The 23,959-nt window shown below is 40.9% G+C and overlaps 1 protein-coding gene across 2 annotated transcripts in view; it reads right to left on the minus strand.

The window, feature by feature from the left end:
• The window catches only part of FRY (FRY microtubule binding protein), a 447,132-nt gene that overhangs the window by 343,962 nt on the left and 79,211 nt on the right, over positions 1-23,959 (minus strand). For both annotated transcript variants that reach the window (XM_073894719.1, XM_073894717.1), the window contains exon 2: positions 4,958-5,130. The gene's annotated coding sequence lies outside the window, so the exon portion shown is untranslated. The remainder of the gene's footprint in view (positions 1-4,957; positions 5,131-23,959) is intronic.

Here is a 23,959-nt window from a genome sequence, read left to right on the forward strand (position 1 = left end):
CGGAACACATCCCCGTGCCATCGTTCTAATGGCTACCTTGTGTTTCCAATAGAAACCTACGCATGTCAAGAAAACGAGAAAAGCGGTTTTCCTTTAGAAATGTTCAAAATCTCTGATTATAAAACTACTATGATTTTCGGGGCGCCTGGGTGGCTCAGTCGTTAAGCGTCTGCCTTCGGCTCGGGTCATGGTCCCAGGGTCCTGGGATCGAGCCCCGCATCGGGCTCCCTGCTCCGCGGGGAGCCTGCTTCTCCCTCTGCTTCTCTCTCTCTCTGTCTCTCATGAATAAATAAATAAAATCTTAAAAAAAAAAAAAAACTACTATGATTTTGAATGACTTCTTTTTTTTTAAATTGTGGATTTGAAAAAAAAAATACATGCCTTTTGAATGGACTTGAGCTAAAAATGAGACTCAAGATTTGTATCTGCCTTGTGAATGCTGGCCAGAGTCCCCTACTCCTCTGGCTGTGAGTAGTGCTCACCACGCTTGTCCTCTGACTAAGCAACACGGAAGTTCGTGGAACCGCCTGTTTCCTCCAAGCAGATGAGCACTTGCTTTTCACAGCAGATGATTGTAAAAATCAGTAAGGTATTTTAAGAACTAGCTGATTATACAGACCAACTTGTTTGCTTAAGAATGCTGAGGGAACAGCCCATTACACCTGGCACCTGGGCCCCACTGGCTTCCAGGTGTAGATGCAGATGCTCATTTTAATTTGACATGCTTGTGTGTATGCTATATGTTAGGACCACTTCTGTCTCTCTCCCCTTTCTTTCACTGAGCTGAAGCCCACTGCTACAGAGCCGCTGGAGTTCTTTCAGGAGGAGGGGGAGACCAGGCTGGGGCTTGCTAGAGACACACACTCTTGACACTGGGTCTGGGCAGACCCCGGTGAAATTGCAGAACTTCAGCTTGAGCTAGCATTCTATCGCTGAGGCTCCTTTAAGGGCAAAAATGGTTAGTACTTAATGTTTGTGTGTAAATATGATTTTTAAGTGTATTGTTTTCCTTTAAAGATTCAGTGCTTTGAGTCCCTTTATTCAAGAGTCATTTACTGAGCTGTGCAACATGCAAGGCACCCAGCTAGGAAAATTCTTTCCCATCTGCCTAGACCAGAAACTAGTATTTTCTGCTATCTCCCCAAGGTCTAGAATAGTTCGTGGTGTTGAGCAGAGTCCTCACACATGTTTCAATGAATGAATTACACACCGAGACAAGAGACACCTGCATTTTTCCCCCACCAGGAGTTCTTAAAATGATGAAAGGCAGTATAAAGACCTTCCCCTGTGACAGTCTCTATCTGCCAACTAGTGCTTTCCTGGAGCTAGCCTCAGGCCTTACAGAATGGATGCAGCTTCATGGCAAAGTAGTTAATTAACCACCAGATGTTGACTGAACACCTACTATGTGCAATTCCCTCTCCTGGACAAGTGGGTCATGCAAGGGCTTATAAGATACAGTCCCTGTTTTCCAAGAGTTTGTATCCAAACAAAAATTTAACAGTTGCCACAAAGTGACAAAGTGACCACTGAACCCATTCACAACCTAAGACAACTGAACACAATGCCAGGAAGTATTCTTTTTTTTTTTTTTTTCACAGCAGTTATGCAGTACTGAGGTCAAGAAAGTGGTAAGCATAACAGAGAACTCAAAGCGGTCAGAGGAAGAAAGGCAGGTGATTGCAGAAGATGAAGATAGAAGATTTTAACTGGACCTTGAAGCCCAGGTGGAGAATGAAATACAGGGCATAATTGGAATGTAAGAGTGTGTGAGCGCATGCGTGTGTGTGTGTGTGTGTGTGTGTGTGTGTGTGTGTGTGTGTGTGCTGGGAGGTAAGGGAGAATGGCATGAAGAGAGTCTGGAAGAAGACAGAGAAAACAAGGTATGCCAAGAGTTAATTCAGTGCAGTGCATTTTGAATCAACTGAATAAATATTCATTGAGCACATAGTATGTGTCAGGCATTGTGACAGGTACTAGGGATACAATGGTAAATGGGACTGATATGGCCCATGGCTCATGGGTTAGGAGGAGATACAGACAAGTAAACAGACAATTACAATATGGTGTGATAAGTGTTGTGCTAGGGAAAAGTCCAGGTGTTATGAGGAGGAGAAGGACACAGAGTGGACCCAACCCAGGTGGGGGAAGGAGAACTTCCTAGAAGAAGGGATGTCAAGCTGACACCTAAAGCTAATGTGGGAATTAGGTGAAACTATGCAGGTAGGGTATTCTAGAAGAGGAAACATGATGGGTCATGGCAGTTGGAAGTTGGCCGAGCTGGCTGAGATGCAAGAGGTAGGTATGCCAAGAGAGAAGCTGAGGAGGGAAGCTGTGGTCAGATTATGCAGTCTCTTATACTTCACATGAAGGAGTTTGGACTTTATCCTACGAACAGTGATAACCGCTGAAGAATTCTAATCAAGGGAATGAAACAACCAGACTTACATCTTGGGTGGATGACTCTCTGCAGTGTGAGAAGGCCCTTAGAGGAAAGATGGGTGACAGAAGAGAAGGGTGATATGCAGTTAGATTCTTGAAGGTCTATTCCTAACACAGGGCGAGAACTAAACAAATAGTTTATGAATGAATGGATAAACCGATCAACCAATCGGTCAACAGTTACAGCACAGGACTGAGCACACGAGACCTGAGATGGAGGGTATGTACGTCTGTGCATTCATAAGGGTCAGAGTGAATGCACAGTGGCATGCTGACATGTCTTCTAGTCTTGAATCCCATCAGACAAATGGCAACAACAGTTGACAACGGAGTGCAGCATACTCGAGCAGAAACAGCTTCAACACTGGAGTCAAAATACCCAGGTCTGAGACCTAGTTTTGCCAGTTGCTAATTCTGAGATGCATCTTAGTTTCTCTGACTTTCAGGTCCCACATACATCTTATCAGCTCATGATGTGCAGCTACATAGCCGTAGAGGGGAATAGTCATCACAATCCATGTACATTTCTATTTTCAGGTGATGCTTAGGAGTGTTGGTGGGATGTGCAGTTATCCATTGCAAAGAGAAGTTAGGACAACCTGTGTGACAATGAAGTCGTGGTTTAATTAAAGAGGGATGTAGAAATCAAGTAGCCAGTATTATCCAGACTTTGTCCAGGTAACTTTCTCACCTGTCAGTTGAAGACCCTGAGTGAAATGCTGGAAGAAGAGAAGAGCCTATCTCCTGCCATGGTCCCCAAAGAGGGAAGGGGGGCAGACACAAATAATGTACTTGAAGGCCATAGGGTCAGGGGGGCGGCTCAGAGAACACAGAACCACTGAGGGACACGGTCTAGACTAGAACTCAGCTCCCCTCCATGCGGTGCCCTTTTCACAACACCACCCTGTTGTTAATCATGACAATTCAAGATCCCAGAAAGGATAACCTGTGTGAAGTCTTCTTAGCTCACTCTTCCCACAGTTTTGCAGCTGTAGCCCACAGCCCAGAGTGAGATGACCTCATAGAAAGAGAAGATGAATGGGAATCATGGTGGAAAGAGGTGAGGGGCCCTGGGGTCTGGCTGTTTGGAAAGAAGCAGAGGCCTCCACGAAGTAACCGCGGGTGGTGGCGGAGGAAGGCAGGGTGCATCCTAACATAAATGGATCCTGGTGATGTTAAACCAAAGAGAGCAAAAGGCAGAAGGTGAGGAAAAGGTCTGGGAGAACATTCCTGAAGAAGTGCTAGCAAACCAACCCAACAGAAAGTGCTCCCTGTGAGTCCGCTTCAGGATAACAAGGCCGGCCCGGGATCCTCGGTGCCTTCAGATCAAAGAGAACAGGCAGAAAGTGGCTATTTTTCTAGACACATCAGACACCCCTGTGCTGGTCCTTATGGCATTTTTCACATTATCCCTTCCTTTGTGCTACAATACTCACCCTTCTGGCCCATTCGAGTCTGGGCTTCACCTTCTTCTGCAGCAGAGTTTGACACCAGAGCCACACCACTGAACCGAGAAGAAATTCATGAAAACAGCAGCTTCCTTAAGAAATGTAATTTTCAGCTTGTGGCCTTGAGTCCCGGTGCTTCTAAATCATCTCCTAGCTACTTCCTAAAGCAGGATAATGACTCGGCTGTTAGAGGAAGTCAATTCCATTTTTATGAACTAAAACCTGATTGAATTATTATTTGTTTTGTTTTGTTTTCTAGCATCACAGAGTTGGTCCTTGGCAGTTGGGTCTAATTTATCCTCTGTAAAGACTCCCAATAGATCAATCACAACAAAAAAGGCCATTTCTAGGTTCTCCAGGAAATTCCAATGCAAATAAGCACTGAAATCAGGTTGACTAAATAATTCAGACTCTCCAGTGATCACTCTCCAGTGATACCTCAGTTTGGGGTCACTGTCACAGGCATCAAATGATCTACACATCTGTAGTATCCAGGCATGGATACCTGAGGCAGACATCAGAGTCCCTTCATCCAGACTGAAATCCGTGAGTCTTCTGTGCTGTAATGCATTTCACCATCCACATTGTTTAATTGAACCCTTTACTACAAATGGTTTTAGGCTCTGATGCAAGACAGGAATTTGAAGCATGCATTTGAGTATTTAATGGTATTAATTTCTGGTGCACACAAACATCAGCTTCACTCAACAATCCACTAATCTTGCAAAATAAAGAAAATACGCCAGAAAGTGAAATGCAGCATGGAATTCTTCCAGATTGCAAGCAAAGCAGTTCCTTGATCCGGCTGCAACTGACAAGTAATAAAATAGCCGCCTATTTATAAATCCTGAAAGATGTTACAATAAACAAAGAAAAGAAAAGGAAGAAGATGGGGGTTCTTTCAGATTGAGGAATCATTTTATTTTTTACATTCAAACAGGTTTATCTGGTGACTTTAAGTTCTCAAATGTCCCAAGTTAATTTTAAATGTAACACATCTGATCATAATAACTGAAATACAGTCTTTTTTTTCCCTACTGGCAGATATAAATGTAAACAATTCCTACCTGGAAATATGGACGGTCTCTTTTTTGGGCGCCTCAGGTGAATGGGTTCCAAATTTTTCAAGTTTCTTTGAAGTCTCCCTCTAATGTCATTTCCTATGAGTAGTTCAGGCGGCAGGCTACTCCGTCTTGACGATTTATAATCATTTTGAGACGAATTTAGTTTGTTCTTCGTTCTGGAATATAAATTGCTGTCATCAACTGCCATTGTAGGAGATACATTCGAGACTCTGAACAAAAATCTAAAAAGCCTAACCCCAAGCCGCAGCAGCCACTGCTGCCTCAGCCCCAGATGCGGATGTTCTCGTGCTTTACCCTGCACTTGTTTGGGAAGCTTAGCAAGTTGATAGGCGTGGACTCAAACAGGTGTAGAATTACTAAGTGGCCCCTCCTTTCAACAGTTAATAGCACGGGGGAGGAGAGATCCCCCCAAAAATCATTAGGTGCAGAAGAGCGGGGAATTTGAGCAGACGCGGGCACCCTGGCGCATGCTCCTGCAGATGGTCCTAACAAAGTGTGAAGGTGGCTGTGTGGCATTTCTGTGGGGACAATGCCATAAAGTAAACATGACTTACTACTTAAGAAGAAATACCCACGCAAATTGCAAGTCTTATTTTTCTCATTACTTCTCACACTCTTACAGATATTTTTTACAAGTTTTGGGGAAACATTTTTACATTCCCTCGTACCCTTTTGTTTCAAGCCACATAGACGGAACAAACATCCGTCTTTATGAAATTCCTCATCTGGCAGGCGGCCAAGTGGAAGTTGGCTGCAAGAAGGAGATGAGAGATAGTTGGTGATGATCAGGAAGGAACCCGCTGGGGGTGTGTATGGAGCAGAACAGTAGTGCCGGGAACCCAGCACCGCTCCCCGACCCGCCCTTCCATCCTGTCTGTGCTCTACCTGGCAGATGACTGCTCTAAAAGTTCTGCAGTCTGGCTGCAAAGTCAGAGGTCTAGCAAACACGCTGCGCTGGTAGAAGTCATGACGGTCTCCACTCAACAGATAAAAAGTAAATGTTATCCTTGCAGGTCTCTGCCTTGCTTTGAGCTATCGCGGTCAGCTGGGTTGGTGGTCTGAGCAAAACCAGGATTGGACCTCTTATATATTGGCTTTCTATCTCTTCTGGATTTTGCATTTTTGTGTCCTTTGTTCCCTTCCTCCTTGCTCTATCTATGTGGAAATGTTCTGCACTCTTTTCTTTAACTGACTGTGCAGAAGTCATAACCTCTCCCGCCATGCCCCAGGGCTGTGCCCCCTGTGCCGTCCCTTTCTCCCGTCCTCCTTCGGCCTCCCCGCTCCCTCCAACACGCACTCTCACACTCACACCTCCCTTCTGTTCTGACTGCAGGGGCGGGGGCGGGGGGGGTCAGAAGATAAGATCTGCCTTTTCTCTTCCCAGTGCTAGGAATCGGTACATACACAACATTACGAAGGATTTCGGGGTTGTTTAGAAATCACTATTTACTTTGGTTTCCTGGATGCCAAGTAGGTTTTACTATTTGTTAAAATTCGGAATTTGGGTGTCTTTACCTAGTTAAGCATACACCTCCACGCTAAGAGAAGTTTCCCTCTCTATTCTCTTTATGCCCTTTTGACAACAGGTCTTCAAACCACAAAAGATTTTCTGAAGAGAAAAGCATTGTTTTTTAACAATTAGATCCAGATCAGGGGTGCCATTATAATCCAGCAATTATACATGTAATTATAACCCAGCAATTGTATTTACACTTTAGGTTATCAGGTTATTTTACTAATTCTGAGAAACACCTACACCACTTCCCTCACAGGACTTAGAAACTATTTTATCAGGTAGCAATGTATCATTAACTTCAAAACAATGAGTGGTTTGTACCAAACCATTTTTAAAAGCCCATGAGACTGCTTGAATCTCCCTCAGCTTAATGAAAATACATTTTTTTCTAGTAAAGAAGTAAAAAGCATTTTTTAAACTTTGAGATAATGATTTAATAACAGAAAAAACATTTCAAAATCTCAAGCCCAGCCCTGAAGTTTCAAATACACAGCAGGGTAGAGTCCTAGGGCACAAATGTTGGATGCTAACAGGGAGAAATATAGCAACAGACAAGCAGGAGTTTGAGCTATTCAGTGACTGTTTCTTACCTAATTCACGGTTTCGTAATGAGCCTAACAAAAAGTGCATGTGATTGTTCCCATGAGAGACTATGGACTCCGAGAAACAAACTGAGGGTTCTAGAGGGGAGGGGCGTGGGGGGATGGGTTTGCCTGGTGATGGGTATTAAAGAGGGCACGTACTGCATGGAGCACTGGGTGTTATACACAAACAATGAATCATGGAACACTACATCAAAAACTAATGATGCAATGTATGGTGATTAACATAACATAATAAAAAAAAAAGTGCGTGTGAGGTGAGATGGGAGTTTCCGAGAAAGGGTGTTATTGTTACACAGTGTGCAACAGGTACATCTGCGTGGTGTGCACGTATAATTTTGCCTTTGTCTTTAAGGGGCTGGCTGGAAGCATAGATTTAAGTACATACGCTGTTCTTTATTGCATGCTTAATACCAGCTAGGTTCCTTGCTTAAGCCTTCGACATGCACTATCTCATTGATTCTTCCTAATCACCCTGTTCTATAGCTGATCGAACTGAGGCACTGAATCAAATGTCTAGGAATTGGGGAAGGGAAGATTTGTGCATAGGTTTTATCTGGCTCCAAAGCTCCTGTTCAAGTCCATGCTTTACATTACAACACCGTGCTGCTTTATTAAGTGTATCTGAAATCTAAAAGGAATCGAAAGGTCTTTCTCTTTCTTCCTAAAATAATTCTTGGTTTTAAGCAGATTCCTTTTGCATCAACTATATGATTGAGGAGTGGTCCAGCTGAACTGCCGAGGCTTGTCCCTCGTCACTGAGCTGTCAGTAGGTCTGAAGGTTTATGAGATGAAAGTGAGAAAGTGAGAAAAAGCAGAATAATTCAGAGTTTTGCTTTAATAATAAAGTACCCATGTTCAGGCCCTTCATATTAAAATGCATGTAATTATGGTATTTTCCTGAGATTTATTCTATAATTAGAAAAAAACCCTACCCTATTATAGAGGTAGCCCTAATCCTTAAATGATGTAGGAGGGGGCTGGAGGGTTCCTGATATGTTCAAATTAATCCCTTTCCTGCCCAACTCATTCTCTCCTCACAGGGAATATAAGCAGATATGATTCTAGCTCCTTCAGTATATTTCCTTAAAGAGAAAGGTGGGAACAGCTTGAATCTGCTATTATTAAAATTTTAGGGCAGTGAAAACAAAGCACAATATTTATTTAAAAGTAGTATTAAATCTGCACACATGAAAAAAGTAAACTTTCCTTTCAAAATATTTAAATTGGCTGCCAAAACAAATGATAATCAACCACAGAAAATGTAGCTTGGTTTGTTCATTCAGAGATTGTAATGTTAAGTCCACACCTCCCCCTGCTTCATGGTAAGCCAAAAGTGGAATTCCATTCCTTCCCTTCCCTTCCCTTCCCTTCCCTTCCCTTCCCTTCCCTTCCCTTCCCTTCCCTTCCCTTCCCTTCCTTTCCCTTCTCTTCCCTTCCCTTCCCTTCCCTTCCCTTCCCGTCCCGTCCCTTCCCATCCGTCCCTTTCCGTCCCTTCTTCTTTTTTTTAAGGCAGCCGAAAGAATGATGATATTGGGCTCTGGCCTCAGAGGAATCTCAAAACTTACAGCATAATTTAAGTAACTTAAAATATATGATGGATATTCTCTATTCCTACACTTTGTATTGACTATTGTTTTGAAGGTCTCTATTCTCCAGAAAAATCCAATATGTTAATCTCTTTTGAATTATCCTAGCTTCTTATCCTTCCAGAAGTTGTGTCTTTTACATTAAATGATGTTACCATCTCATGAACCTTTTATCCTTTCTGGTAAGGTATTATCTTCCCTGTCTTAGAATGTTCAAATATTCCGTTGAAAGACATTTCTTCACTTTGCAGCCATGATTTCCTTGTGAATTTTGGTAGGTTTTAAACAGCGTTACTGAGTTATTTTGCTTTTTTTGTGAAGAAGCTGCAGGTTTAGAACTGTGCGATCTGACAACTAACCATCCTTCTCGTTATCACCTTCCAAGAAATGATCCATCAAGAAGATTTTAGGCTGGTGAGGATTCACCAAATTATCTTTCAAATCTCAATCTGAATTGGTTGTACTGAATATTCTACAAATATTTCTTATTTTTGAATCTCTATTCAGTTTTTAAACTGAGAGGACCCATTAACCAGTGGGTTTGCCACCGGGAAAAAATAATTGTACAGCACTGTGATATGACGCATATCACCAAGTCAAGGAACTCCACTGATGCCTCTCTCTAAGAAGTCAATGGCCACCTCTTTTGCCAACGCACCTTTGCTTGGTGTTGGTAACAACACCTGCAGTATTATCTAAGGTGTGATTATGCCCGAGGAAATCTTTTCTCAGTTCCTAAAAAATACAATGAAGATTTTCAGTACTTATCTCATTGGTTCTCGAGAACAATTAAAACTGATGACCAGCCTTGCCTCTTAAAATTCTTTGCTCTTTTGCAGAGCACCTGGGTGGTTCAGTCAATTGGGTGTCTCTTTTTTTTTTTTAATTTTTATTTTTAAAAGATTTATTTTTTTTTTTTTTATGGGGGGCGGGGGGGGGGGGGGGGAGCAAGAGAGGCAGAGGGAGAAGCAGCCTCCCTGCAGAGCAGGGAGCCTGAGTGGGGCTCGATCCCAGGACCCTGAGATCACAACCTGAGCTGAACGTAGACACTTAACTGACTGAGCTACCCAGGCGTCCCTGGGTGTCTCGCTCTTGATTTCAGCTCAGGTCATGAACTCAGGGTCGTAGGATCCAGCCCTGCTTTGGACTTTGCACTAGGCATGGAGCCTGCTTGAGATTCTCTCTCTCGCTCGCTCCCTCTGCCCCTTCCCCCCTCTAAAAAAAAAATTGCTCCCTTGGCTTCCATTGCATTATCTCTTATTTTTCCTCCTACGTCTCAGGTCTTTTCTGCTCAGATTCTTCATGGATTCTTTGAAAGTCTATTTTCCTCCCTTCTTCTCTTGATGCTTCTCTTTGGCAAGCCCATTTATTGAGCATCTATTATGTGTCTGGCACTATGCTAAATCCAATGTCTGCTCTCAAGAACCTCTCAATCTAGGAAGGAAGCAAAACTATAACAAACTAGTTATTTCAACAGAGTGAGCACTCTGTGCAGAGGTGACACAAACAAGCTACTTAGTCAACTCTTCCTGATGGAGAGGGAGATGGGAAGGGAAGGGTTTTCAGAGGAAGGGTGAGTTCACAAAGCAGGTGAGGAGAAGCTGTACAAAGGCACTAAGATGTGACGTAACACCCACTGTCCATAAAACAGCAAGTACTGCAGTCTCTTACCCACACCAGCACATTACATCATACAAAAGCACAGACATTAGAAAAACAAGATCGGGGATTCCTAGCCTATAGGAGACTGATGGAGAAACCAAAAGATAGTATTAGTATACGCTTTTTAAACACCACGACCAAAGAGACATATGGAAGACACCTACTTTAAAAAAAATCTGTATTGAAAAACCGGCTCCAACTTTTCCAAACAATTTAGTAGTCCCGAACAAAATGTAAAAAGAGAAAAAAAACCCGCTCGCTCCAGTAAGTAACCCTTCCCCGAACCATCTTTATGTATTCCGGAATCTGTGATGCAGGGATTTGCTGAAGCAGACTCTTAACACAAGTTTTGAATGGCATGCAGACTGAACCTTTTTAAATAAGCTCTAGAACCAGTTCTTACTGGCTTGAAATCCAGCTTCATTTTTGCTTGCATTCCTCCTTGTCCAATTTTGCAAGTCTCAGCAAAATGCTGGTGTAACTGCCTGGCTTTTTCTCAAATTAAGGTAGGGCTTAAGGGCACATTTCTCTGGGCTTGTTGTGGAGCTCTTTGGGGAGAAGGCACAACATAAACAAGTCTCGCTCTCTACACTACTTCCTGACACATCCACATAGTCTATGTGGGGAAGGACTGATGGTCCATATTTTTATCTTCTGGTTTATGGGATCGAACTGAAATTTGCATTCATAAAAGAATAAAGCTTTTGAACATTCTTGTTCAAATACCAGGCAGTGTAATCTCAGAAGTGTGCTTGCTACAAGGAAGTTGGCAAGTGACTGTTGTAAAACTGAGATGGCAGGAGCAGTGGTGGCACTCATCATTCTCACCTCCAATTGCAACTTTCATCTCTGGACCATGAAGTCTAAAATGCATACCCATCCCAAACTTCTCCACAGTGTTCTAGATCTGTATAGTCAATTGCATACCAAACATTTCTTGGTGACTCTCAGCACAAAACTGGCCCTTCCAAACCTGCAGCTCCTGAGTTTCTGATCTCTCTAAAATGGCATCACCATTTACCTAGGGACTCAAGCTATAAACACTGGGATTATTCTGCCTGAATGATGTCATGTTATCTCTTAAACATCTTTTCATCTGTATCCTCTTTTGTACCTTTGCTGTCACTACCCAGTGGTAGGATTCATTATCTCTTTCCTGAGCTATTGCTTCAGAGTCCCAACCGGCTTGGCCACTTCTAGTCTTAGCTCCTCAAGCATTCCACCTTTGCTAAAGCCTCTTGACCCTTCATATCTTGGCAAATTACTCCTGGTTAGCCCGTTTCCCTCTTAAAAATGCTGTTAAGAATTGGACAGAACACCTCTGATGTGCTGACCGGCCGGGTGAATCATAAGACTAATTCTAACCTCGATACAAACTCTGTGCATCTTGTAAAGCAATGCAAGATAACTTTAGCTTTTAGAGCAGCCATATTTCCTCACTGTCTGATGGTCTGACCAACCCAAAACCCTGAATTTCAACACATGCCTTGCTGTGAAAGAGGTCTCACCAATCCTGGACCTGGTCTACTGACTTCCTGAAATGTATCAGAGGTCTTTTATGTTGCCTCCATGAGATTTCCTTTTGCTGGTTTTGGTTCTTAGATTCAGCCTTTGCTTTCTCTCACATGTTTGGGGTTCTGTTTGGTATTGGAGGGGAGAGCAGAAAGGATAGTATTCAGAAATTTCTTTTATTTTTTTATTCAAATGAGATTCCTTAACCTAAAAATCTAAATTTGTGAATTTTGGTTTCAGACAAACAAACAAATCATTGTTCACCAGGACTAAGCTATTTAATGTCCTGCTTGGTGTCTTGATTTTCTGAGAAAGAAAGAAAGAAAGGAAGGAAGGAAGGAAGGAAGGAAGGAAGGAAGGAAGGAAGGAAGGAAGAAAGAAAAAGAAATTTTTGCTTATTTCACCATTGCCTTTTGTGAATTAACTAATGATTCATATTCTTAGGTGAAAGATATATACAAAATGGATAATAAATAACAACAAGTTGAAGAATTACTTATGTATTCACATAAGTGCCATTACTATTTTGGCAAATTAAATGGTATCATTATCATTATACCACTTTTATAAAATTCATTTGATTAGAGGGTGGTATTCCTGACGAAGACACTCAGCAAAGTAAGAACAGAAGGAGGACATCTATGTCCTCCTAATAGAGGACATCTATGGAAAATTTACAGATAACTCATACTTAATGAGGAAAGACTGAATGTCCACTCTCGATTTAACATTGTACTGGAGGTCCTATCTAGTGAAACTGGGTAAGAAAAGAAATAAAAGACATCTAAATTGAAAAGGAAGATGTAAAACTATATTTGCAGATAAATGAGCATCTATATAGAAAATCAGACAGAATCTACAAAAAAATTACCAGAATAAGTAAGTTCAGCACGTTGCAGGATATAAGATAAATGTATAAAAAGCAATTGCATTTCTATGTTAGCAATGAAAAAGTGGAAAATAAAATATAAATAGACAATACCATAAAAATCTTAAATATTTAGGGGAAAATCTGACAAAAGATGTGATAGACATATACATTAAAAATACATTACTAAGAGAAATTACAAAAAACCTATATAAGTGGAGAGATAAATCATATTTACGGGTCAGAAGACTCAATATTGTTAAGATATCAATTCTTTCCAAATTAATCTATAAATTCAGTACAATCACAATCAAAATACTAGCCGGGGTTTTTTTGTGTGTAGAAATAGACAAACTGAAAAAAAATCGACAAACTGATAGTAAGATTCATACAAGAATGCAAAGAATCAAGAATAGTCAAAACAACTTTGAAAAAGAGAAAAAGAGGATTAAAACTACCAATTTCAAAACAATACAAAGCTAAAATAGTCAAGAGAGTATGACATGAAGATAGACAGAAATAGTAATGGAACTGAACAGGGAGTCTAGATGTGGGACCACATATAAATGGACAACTGCTTTTGACAAAGATGCAAAGGTAATTCAGGGGAGAAAGGATAGTTTTTGCAACAAATAGTGATAGAACAAATGGATGTCCACATGCTAAAATAAATAAACTGATCTTTATCTCACACCACGTGCAAAAACTAACTAAAAATGGACCACAGACCGAAATATACCTCTGAAACCATAAATTCTAGAAGAAAACATAAGAGAAAACCTCTGATCCATAAAAAACCAAGTTAATAAATTGGACATTGTCAAAATTAAAATCTTCTGCTATTTGAAAGAGACTGTGGGGAGAATGAAGAGATAAGTCACAGGCCAGGAAAAAAATATTTGGAAGACATTTATTTGATAAAGAACCTGTATCTAGAACATGTGAGGAAAATTAATAAGACAATGAACAACTTGGTGCACCCAGATGGCTCAGTCAGTTAAGCAACTTGGTGCACCCAGATGGCTCAGTCAGTTAAGCATCTGACTCTTGATTTTGGCTCAGGTCATGATCTCAGGGTTGTTAGATGGAGCCCTGCATCAGGCTTCCTGCTCAGCAGGGAGTCTGCTTGGGATTCTCCCTCTCCCTCTCTTTCTGCCCTTCCCCCACTCATGTGCTCCCTCTCTCTCAAACAAATAAATAATTCTTAAAAAAAAGAAACAGAATACAAGCAATTCATTTAAAAATGGGCAAAATATACCAACAGATACTTCCCCCAAAATACAGATGGCAAATAAGTACATGCAAGTGTGTTCTGCATCGTCATCATTAAAGAAATGCAAATTAAAGAATGCAGTGACATTATATTGCTGACTTATTAGAATGGCTAAAATTTAAAAAGATCGGCCATATCCAGCACTGGGGAGAATTTGGGGAAACTGGAATTTGTATACACTGTTGGTGGGAATGTAAAATGGTAAAATCATTTTAGAAAAAAATTTGGCAGCTTCTAAAAACCTAAACATATACATATCATATGATCTAGCCATTCCACTCCTAGGTGCTTACCCAAGAAAAATAAAGGCATGCATTCATACAAGGACTTGTACACTGATATTCATAGCAGTTTTACTTATAATAACTAAATACTGGAAACAAATATCCATCAACAAGTGAATGGATAAACCATGGTATATCTATACAATAGAATACTATTTATCGATAAAAAGATTATGGATTCATGTTGCAACATGATGAATCCCAAAATAATCATGCCGAGTGAAAGAAGCCAGACCAAAAAGCATGCATACTATATGGTTCCATTTATATGAAATTCTAGAAAAGGTAAGCTAATCTACAGTGATACAGAGAAGATTGGTGGTTGCCTGGTGGTAGGTGTGGAGGGATGGGAGGCAGGGATGAACCAAGGGGCACATTAAAATGCTGGGAGGGGGTGGATTCATAGGTGTATGCACACATCAAAACGAATCAAATTGTATACTTTAAATATGGGCAATTTATATGTTAATTAAACCTCAATAAAACTTATTTTTAAAAAGGCAATGTTATGCCTTCCACCAGTGCATCTGACAAGGATTCAGAAATGTTCTCGACTTCAGGTAGTAAAGTTAATAAAAGCAAAACCAATTCTTCTGATTCCATCACCAGCATCAAGAGCGAGTGGAGGATATACATGCACCCAAGAGTTATGTGAGTCTTTTTCACTTAAGAATTTTCTTCTCCTGAATTATGTCTTTAGCTTTTAATTTTATACACTGTAGAACTTCTAGAATGCCTGAAAGAATGTCCATATTGACACTCCCAGGTAACACATTCACTAGTACAGTGAGTCGTCCAGAAAAGGTGCACAATAAATGTTACAGAATAAATGAATGAGTAAATAAGTAAAGGAAAAGAGAAGGCCTTTCTTAAGAGGAATTTCCCTCACAAGCTACCAAGAAAACCTGTGAAATCTGTTAGGTCAAAGAACAATAACTGTTTAAGATAAACTCTTAGGATAAACATCAATTATCTTAGCTGGCCTAGGTGCAGCCTGCCTAGACACCACAGGACTGGACAAAATGAGCTAGTCTGAAGCTTCTTCCCCAGTTACCAATGCCGCTGATGTTCTTCAGACTATCATCCTATCTGAACCTTCCAGATCTAAGTGGCAGCATGAAGCCTTCAATGGCTTTGAAGCTGGATCTAACGGTGCCCTGCTTGTTGAGGTGACACCACACATTTAATGAAAAGCATTTGAAACGTCCTAGCCATTTCATACACTGAGCTGGCTCAATTCTGTGCAAGTTCAGGTATAGTCAACGGAAAAACTTTATAACTCATGGCCATTTAAATGTCAATTTAGTCTTATATGATTAGCAGTTTTTTAATATCTTACTATCTTGCTTATTATATACACAAGAGTAAAACAAAAGTTTCTCAGGAACTGATATTAAGCAAAAAGTTTGTAAGGATACAGATTTAAAGATCACCATTAAGAAGCCTAATCTAATGGGAAGAAAGCTCCATACCCTCAATATCTTCTCAAATTCATATAGAGCATCTAAAAGAATGGACCACATACTAGGCCATGAAACAAATCTTAAAATACCAATTTGTTTCATGTTGTCATACTAGATGAGACATTCTGTTATTACTACCTAATAAAACTGGGAATCAATATAAAAATTAGCAAAAGCCACTTTCTTTTATTCCAGTGCTCATAATAGTAATTTATTGGGCATCCCCCAGTCACGTCCTGTGCTAAGCATTTCTTGTGCAGTATTTCGTGTACCCTCATGAGTGTGGTACTACCATTATCTCCATTTTTTAGAGGAGAAAGTACATTAAGAGGGGCCAGGAAACTGCACTGAGTGACTAATTACAAGCAAGCCTATTCTTCTTTTATTACCAAAATCTATAAAATATAAATGTCCCCTTTGATTCTTTGTTTCTCAACTACCTCTAAGCTGTTTCCTTTTTATTCTTGGCTTCTCTCCCTGTTCCTTACCCTTACCTCAAAAAGCATCTCCTTTGCTCTGTCCTCATTTCTGGGTCATTTTCCATGACCAGGAAAAAGCAATTGGATCAAATGAGGAATTCAAAAGGTGTGCATCTAGTAAGTATTGCCACTCTCAGGTTGGAAGAAAGCACCATTTTCTTTCCTCTGCCTAGCAATTAAATTCCAACTCAGCATTCCAAACTCCTGTTTTATACAAAATTTTAGAATGTGCCATGTTTGTTTACTCACTATTGAGTCCTAGCCAGCTTCAAGGAAACTTTATCAAAATTTGAAACTATCTTCACCAGTGAGGTGGGCCTTAATTTTCTACTTCAATTCTCCCAAGCTCTCCTATCATCTCAGAAAGATTGACTATTCTTCTATAAATATACAGAAAAAAATAATTATCCATTCCATATAAAAAAAAGTGATTTATTTTATATCATATTCTAGAAGCTAGGAAAGGTCCAAGTACCAGAAACCAAACTCACAGAAGGCAAACCAACATCTTTCTACCCCTCATAAAATACAACTATAAATTTGTTATTAATTTATGATAAAAAGCTAAGAGACAGGATCTTAAGACAACTCTTGAAGCAGATCTATTTTTGGTTTACTGCACCAAATTCATATTTCTTACTGGTTTTATTAATTCTATTAATAATTACCATTTAAAGGACATCAGATATTTTCATAGTAGCTGAATCTCAAAAAAAAATCCTATTTCAGATTCTTTTTAGCTTTTCTTTAATTTTCTTTTTTTTATTACAAAGGACATACATGTTTGTTGCAGAATATTTGGAAAGTGCCAAAAAAGTAAATAAAAGGAAGCAGGAAAAATGGTCTAGCCTCACCTGTCTAGATAACCACTCTCAACTGTTTGGCACATTTGGTTCCAGATTCCAGGCTTTGCCCTGCCATCTACCACTCACCTAGGTTCAACTTCAGAGCCTGTTCTCAGCGAACCAAAGGAGTCCATCCAGGGACCAGTACCACGTGGCTGGGAGGGGCCAGTGGAGTATTTCCGGAGCCAAGCCAGTGAGGTAAATGAGGGAAGCTGTCTGGAGTAAGAAAACGGGCCACCATACACACGGTGAAAATGCAGGGTGGCCCTCTTTCTCAAAGGGCAGTGGTGACTCAAGACCCAGTGGATTGTGCTTGTGGAGGACTGAAGGCCAGGATCTGTCTCATTCTCTGATTTTTCAAGAGAATTTTGAAATACTCATTTTTATGTTGAAATATTCTGAGTTGTCAATGTTGGCTCCAGGATTTTAAAAACATTATAAAGGACAAAGAAACCAAAATTGTGTACCAGTTGAAGCTTCTGGCTTAACCCGCTTCTCTGGGCCACACAGTCATTTTCACAGAACTTCTCCAGCCAATGCCAAAACCCATCATTTTAGACAGCAGATCTGTGAAAATCCTAGTTTATGCAGGGGGGTCCAAGTGAGAAATGTCTAGGAAATTCTTTAAACAGTCACTTTCTCTTGGATATTCACCATGTGAGGGACCATGCTGAACTTGAATCTTGCTGCAAAGAACCAATTGAACTTAATTTTGTTTGACTGGCATTTTCCGAACTTACCTGAATACAGACTGTCTTTGCCCTTTTTTCTATGTGAAAACTACTGGTATCCTTCAGCCCTGATGCCCTACAAAACAAAGTTTGGGAAGTGCTGCCTTAGCACAAAGCCATTTGTTAATGGCCACGGTGGCAGGCCAGGGTAGGAAGAACCCGGACAAACTTTATGATGGGTCTTAAATTCCTCGACATCCTTTTCTAGGCACCTCCTCCCCTGCAAGTAGGACAGGCCTCAGTGCTCTGTGAGAGATGCAAAATCAACTCCTTTTACCTGCACTAAAGAAGGTGGCCCAGAGAAAAGTAATTTCAAATAATTTGTATTAGGCTCAGAAATCCAATACTAGCCAAATAAATCATTGTAATAATTTACACAGGCAATGAAAGAAATATTTTTTTTTCTCTTCCAGCACACACCAGCCACTGAAGAGGGGTAAGCAACGTCCAAATATAATTTATATTTTTCTACAGATAGTCCTCAACGTAGACAGAAAATAACTGAGAGTCAAAATGTTTTCACTAAATAGGTAATTACTCTGTTATACACAAACCTGTATTTTTCTTGTTGAACAAGTTCTTCCACAAAGGATCAGCTATCACACCACCTTCATGAAATGCTATCTATTAGGGAGGTCAGTTTTTTTCCATCAGGATTGCTTTTGGTTTTAGTTTGGTCTTTACATAGATGTAGAAGTTTGACTAGGAATTGAACAAAAGCTATTTTTCAGGTTCTCCTTTTCCCACAATAAATCTGAAATTCTCAGAGATGAACAACTACCTCAGCCCGAGGTTTTGTATGTCTTTATTTTTTGTCAGGCTTTTATTTTTACTACTATCGATCCAAAAGGCCAGGCATATAACTGTGGTTTTTCTAATTCCCATTTTCTACATTGAGAGATCAATGAAATATTTGAGAATTCTGGAAATTCTTTAGAGTTTTGGGAAAACTAGCATGGAATTTTCAAGGTGATTCAGACTTGAAGATATAATATTTACCAACAGTTAAAAATGTTTATTCTTCTGCCATTCCAGGAGAGGAACCATAAGAAATACAATTCTTTAAATCACTTAATACAAGAGTTCCCAGTATTGTACAAGTTGTCATTCTGGAAGGTAATATATACCATACTACACAGATACAGACATGAAGTTTCTTTTCTCTAGCAATGTCTACAAAGTAACCTCCACTTTGAAACATCAAAATGAAGGTAGTGAATGCCCAGATCTCAAACTAAGCAGTATTTTGTAGTTTCATACTTACTACGGGGAAAAAGAAAGGCCTTGGTAAAGACACTAAGCACATATTGTTGGGGTGAGCAGGGTGGGGATGTGACTTTATTTGATCCTGAGGCTAAACAAGTTCTCTTGTGACTTCTTGTGAACATTCTTTTCCCTCAAACCAAACAAGTCAGTCATTTGAATCTTCTCATATCCTGTAGCTGTCAAACACTCTTCCTTGACATGGATTCAAAGCTATAATTTTCTACATGCACTGCTCTTTTTTTGGAGTAAGTGTGTGGTTTTTGGTTTATGTTGTTTTGTCTACATTCCTTGAAAATGCCTCTTCTGATGCAATGCTTCACGAATAGTCATGATTTTTCTAATCTGTAGCAGGGGAGGGGAATAGTGTGTAAGCACGCATAGATGTATGTATGTGTGCATATACCTACATCTTTATATGTCTAACAGACTGGAATTTTTAGATAGGTATTATTAATTGAGGGAGAAAATGTGATCAACTCTGTGTTCTCATTCTCAGATATTGGCTGTGAGCTCTTCAGATCCTTGTAATTCTCCAATGTCTGCTAGCACCTCAGATTTGGGCTCATGGCACCTGGTGGATATTTCCATCTGGATATTCGGGATCACTCAAAACGCGACACGTCTGGAACTGAAATCAGCATGATCTCTAAATTGCTACCCCTCCTGCATTTTCCTGACCACTGAAGTTTCTAACTTGGGACTCATTCTAAGTGCCCTCCTCTCTCACCACCACTACATGGGCTGTTTACCAGGTGCTGCCAATTTTGACCTCCTTGAGTTCACTGCGTCTTCTATTCCTGTCACCCTTGCCCTGATGCATGCCTCCACTAACTCTTGCTTAGATTCTGCAATAGCTTTCTCTCTGACTTTGGTGCTCTGCTGTTCAAACGTATCCTAAATGTCGGTGCCAATGGCACCATCTAAAAGGCAAATGGCGAGGTCTTTCTTCTGCTTACATTGTTTTAATGCCTCCCGACAACTGTAGGTAGAACGGCAATGGTAGATCCATTTCAGTACCTTGGTAAGAGAAAGTGTGCTCTCCATGACCCGTGCCAGTGTGCTTCTTTAACTCTCCTACAATCACCTTCTTTGCACTTGGCGCCTCAGCAACACTCAACTGCATGCAGTTAGTACCCTGAACACTCCCCACACACAGCCATTTCTCAGTTAAGTGCCTGAGTTCATGGGGTCATCTCGTCCTGGAGTCCTTCTCTTACCTCCTCCGCACCCCTTAATTCCCTTCCCTCGCTCCCTGCCCTGCACCACCCCCACCCCCCACCCCCAGTTCCCCGGGCTCCATTCAGAAATCCCTCCTGGCTTTTGCCAGCTGAGTCAGTCGCACCTTGGTGCTCCTATTTCCCCCTGTACAACTATCAACCACTGCCTTTCCTATACCGTTTTATACTTATCTGTTTATGTAAAGTCCCGCTTGCTGGAATAGAACTCATTTCTTACTCGTCTCTGTATCCCCAGTGCCTAGCACAGTGCCTGGCATACAGTAAGTGCTCGGTAAATGTTTGCCAGTTTGTGGAACTGGAGGCTCATCCTTCTGACTCCCTGGGGCCACCAGTGCCTTGCCCCAGGCATGTGCACATCTACACAGAAAAAAGCTCCTGGGGCTATGAGCAGGGAGCAGGTAGATACCAGGACAACTATGTCTTCTGAGTCCCGGCAACTTCTAAAAGCAGTTTGGGGCTGTATATTTCCATAGACTTAAACAAACACAAAGGCCTAACTGGTTGACATTAGCAGAAGAAAGGAAGTTAGACAAAGAAAAAATAGTAAGAGTTCAAAACAAACTGAACTATTTAGGTAACAGGCCACTATGGAAGGATAAGAGCTCATAGGGTTGGATTTTCTTGCTTCACAAATGGCTCAAACATGACTCTTAACAACTGCTTTGGTTAAGTTTCAAAACGAGTGAGGGCCGAAAGTAACCACAAGAAAGTCACTTTTTATTTTTTAGTTATACAATAAAAGAGGGAGAAGGGAGAGAATTCCAGTGTTCTTCCACTTAATTCACATTTCTAGATTCTAAATGCTACAGGATCGATTTGGGCAATGACAACAGCCCCACGTCTAGGGAAGGGGCAGGATGAAGAAGGGCAGGGCTTTATGCAGCAAGAGGAAGGGGCAGGCAGGTGGGATTGTGGAGCCCACAGGCTTTGTTGTCTGCCACGGGAATGGTGCCTCCCTAGGAACTTCAGTCCTCTCTGGAAGCATTGGCCCCCTGAGCACACAATGGGGCTTGTGGAGGTATAAACAGGATGTCCGCCAAGGGCAGACAGCTGCTATACTTCCATTCCACCGAATGTGACACTCATTTGTTGAGTTCTTTCACGTATCAGAAATTTAAGGCTGGGGTGGGAGGTGGGATCAAAAGAATTGGGCAGAGTCCCCGAGCTCAAGGAATGTACAATTTAATGAACCAAGGAGACTAAGGCTACCTGACCAGATTAATTGTCTGGCTGCCTCCTATAAAGAACAGTCAGGGTATACTTGGAATAAGGAAAAGGAGGAGAAATGAAATTTCCATCAGACTCATTTAACGTACAATCCGAAAGCCTACAAAAATTCAAATAAAGTTGGAAGATGTCTATCAGTTTCCAGAAGGAAGAGCATAGGAATGAATATCTAGATGCGGTTTAAAAAACTGCTGCTGCAGATTGCTTTAGTTTCATTTTTGACTTACTAGTAACCAAGCCATTTATGACTAGAGGAATGAGCTTCTGAAAACCAGCTGAACTTTCGTGAGGGATATAAAACATCTTCATGTTCTTGACATGTGATAATAAATGTATTTCTCCTAGCACCAGGAGGCAGCTGAGTGAGGGAGAAGTGGCACAGGGCCGGGGGGCCCAGGATAAGTTAGAGTCTTTCTGGGGACTGAATTTAGACACACTATGGAAAGTGTAGCTCACAGTGCCTGGTACATAATAGTTATTAAGTAAAAGCAACTTCTAACTCTCTCCCCTTTCAAATTCTAAATCAAATTGCATGGAATAATTCTAGAACAAAAAACTCATGTATTATGTGGGAAGGGTGGGTCAGGGGATGGCTAGTTTTAAAAAGTCTTAATAGTGTTATCGGATTTCTCAAAGAATGCATATGTAAGGCTTTGCTAAAAATAAAAATCAGTGAGAGATTACAAGCCACAAAGCATATCATCTGGAACACAGCCGGAAATGCATTGTATGAAGGTAAACAAGGCATTCTCCTAGACCTTAAGGAGTTTACCCTATGGTATGAAATTGCTTTGGTCTGGCAAGCAGATGAAAGAATGTTAAACTTGAAATCAGGGTCTGATTTTAGATTCTGGCATGTATCAGCTGTGTCACCTAGGGTACGTTAACCTCTCTGAGCGTCTGTGTCTTCATTTTCAAAGCAAGAATGCTAGCATCAGCTACGCAGGACATGGCTATGGAAGAGTCAACAAGACAATTCTCATGAAAGCCCCTGGGTACAGGACTTGGCACAGAGTTGGCCCGTGATAAACTTGAGTTGTGTCAGAATCTTTGTGAGCTGCATTGACTTTTACAGGTAATTCCAGGTAACAAGAGTACAACTCCGCTTATCTTCATGCAGTGCAAGAAATAGAAATAAGAACACACACTGAGCATTATTTTGTATAAAATGTAAAAAACCCAGGAAAGACAGATCCTTAAAGCGGGGGGGGGGGGGGGGAATTATTTCCATGACAAAGACATTTGTCGCTTTACATTGGTACTCCACCACCAGATTCCCTGGGTTTCAGACTCTTCTACTATGTATGGAAAATACATGTGCATGAGTAATCTGTCCACAGATACATACAAATACACAAGTCTATCTTTTTATATCACAAGAGATCATTAATATATGTTACATGCAAATATTTAACTAAATAAGTAAAAAGGAAGAAAAACTCAGTTTTGAATCCCATGTCTACACTGTTCCTTTTTTCTGCCCCCCCCCCACTCTTTTACTAACACAAGTTGGGCACAAGAGAGGACAAGGGAGCAAGGCCACTGCCACGCGCAGGCTGCATCGCTCATTCACTGAGCTGCTTTTATATCATTTGTTCTCCTCTCCCTACCCCCACACCCCCATGGCTAAGCTTAGTGTCTGTGCTAGGAGAACTATAATTCAAGGAGATGGCAATCCTTCTCCCACATGGCTTTGGGGTAAAAATGTAATCAGGTCATGATGGAACGATGGCACATTCAGTGCATGGGGCGGGGTCCAGACTGGGACAATGAGTGGGAAGAATAAAGTTCTCTAACCTGGGAGGTCTGGTTTAGAGCCCAGCAGTGGAAGGAATGTGTTGCTCCTTTTGGACAAGTGAGGCTCTGGCTTCCTCGGGTCTGAGACTCCAGATCCACAGCCATCCTCTACAGGCCCTGCACCCTGTCTGAGTCAACAAATGGTTTATTTATTGAGCTTGTGTCAACACAAACTAACCTCTGTCCCAGAGAAAGAAAAAAAGAGTACTCCAAAAGCACTTAGATGGCTACTTTAAGTTCTGGCCATTTGAGAGGGGTTTCCCAGCTGTAATGGCAAACAGGGCACATTCCCACTAGAAATGATCTCACTTTACTTCATTCTCATGTCTTTTTGGTTAAGAAGCCGGGTAGAGTGGTACTGTGGAAAAAAAGAGAGTCAGGAAAATTGTTTGATACTTATTTTGGTTCAGCAACTAGCTAGATGTGAAACAAGCCATTAAGCTGTTTGCTTTCCCAGAAGGTAGGGAAAACAGAGTTTGAATGATATGGTTTTGACCATCCCCACCAGCTCCAGAACAACTGTGACTCTACAGGACACAGTGCAAAAATTTTGAACTAAGATTGCTGTAACTCAATTGGAACAGATTAAAATAAATGAATTAAATATATGACTTAAGGTGACAGAGAAATAA

The sequence above is a fragment of the Callorhinus ursinus genome, unplaced genomic scaffold (assembly GCF_003265705.2).
Source record: "Callorhinus ursinus isolate GAN/ISIS: 27379988/994484 unplaced genomic scaffold, GSC_fseal_2.0 scaffold7, whole genome shotgun sequence".
Classification (NCBI taxonomy): domain Eukaryota; kingdom Metazoa; phylum Chordata; class Mammalia; order Carnivora; family Otariidae; genus Callorhinus; species Callorhinus ursinus.